This window comes from Pinus tabuliformis, chromosome 9, assembly GCF_031772625.1.
Source record: "Pinus tabuliformis cultivar Carrire ecotype Pingquan chromosome 9, CPIR1, whole genome shotgun sequence".
Classification (NCBI taxonomy): domain Eukaryota; kingdom Viridiplantae; phylum Streptophyta; class Pinopsida; order Pinales; family Pinaceae; genus Pinus; species Pinus tabuliformis.
Genome location: NC_142307.1, coordinates 579,669,859 through 579,671,112, shown reverse-complemented (window position 1 = coordinate 579,671,112; position 1,254 = coordinate 579,669,859). Strand labels below are relative to the sequence as shown.

The 1,254-nt window shown below is 36.0% G+C and overlaps 1 pseudogene; it reads right to left on the bottom strand.

Moving 5' to 3' along the window:
* Window positions 1-396: 396 nt before the first annotated feature.
* LOC149149880 (uncharacterized) lies at window positions 397-990 on the bottom strand (annotated as a pseudogene).
* Between the last annotated feature and the right edge of the window lie 264 nt (window positions 991-1,254).

Below are 1,254 nucleotides of genomic sequence, written 5' to 3'. Positions count from 1 at the left end.
TAGTATACAGTTTTATATTCTGTCAATCTCATTACTCGCAACTGAACAGTTGCCTTATTAGTTGGTTCTCGATATTTACAGTTTGGGAAAAATGTGTTTAATTAAAAGGCACAACGATCAAGGTTGAATGTTCCATGACTATGCCAAGACCGTATTATAGGTTTAGGCAACTTGAACTTGCTCAAATAACAACAGAGATAGCAACATTCAGAAAACAAAATACGAAGTTTAATAGATCTTGGTCCTTTATCAAAGTACTGCTGTATGAAGAGAAAGCAAATTGCTTAAAAGATGCAAATCCTAAGAAGAAAAAAAATTATATGATGTTTACTTAAAATCCATATTGGTTGCCAATAATACACACGAATATAAAAGTCGAGGTGTAAATGCACTGAATCAGCTCACTAGCACCTTTGAAGTCACTTTCCTGTATTTTTCATTTTCGTACATCCTCAATATGTGCTTCCCTATTAGTGTCTTTTTTTAAAAAAAGTTAACTTCAGCCACCTCCGATGGAAGTTCTTCTGTTGGTACTAGATAGGTGCCATATCCCACTAGGCATAGTATAGGACCAGCAAGTGCAGCAAATGTCAAGTCAACTGTAAATTTGTTGCCACAAATGAAAGGCGGCCATCAGCAAGCACATTATCTACATCCATACGTTGCTACTGGAAAATTATTTTTTTACTAGCACCTCTTGAAATATGCGACGAATCTTATCAAGAGAAAGATCTTTTGCTGCAGGCCTGCTGCAACCAACAAATCTATATATCGTCGGCTTTAACGATGGCATTAAACACCAAGTTAACAACCTTTCCCCAAAACGCAACCCTTGACTTAAATCTTGAAACTGTGTCTGTCATAGAGCAGATAACAATATGCAAATCGCCTGACACGAGGACCCAATATCTCATTGAATTTTGTATCCCATTCTTACACAGACTGCTCAAGGTTCAACAGATACAACCGATCCACAATATGTTCAAGATTTATTAATCAATGCGATCCGAAATATGTTCAAGGTTAATTAATCCAGTTAAAAGTCAATTTAAATAACGGTTCGAAGTACATTTTTCAGCTCGGCTCTAGATCTTAGAGGAGATCAAAACTGCTGTTACACAGTTTGTTGCATGCTAATCAAAATCTACAAACACCGCCCATGTAGTTCAATACAAACTGTCCACGTTGCGTTTTTAAAACGTAAAGTTGTGAAATTTATATAAAAGGATGTGCCAGTGATTTTATTGTCATCTT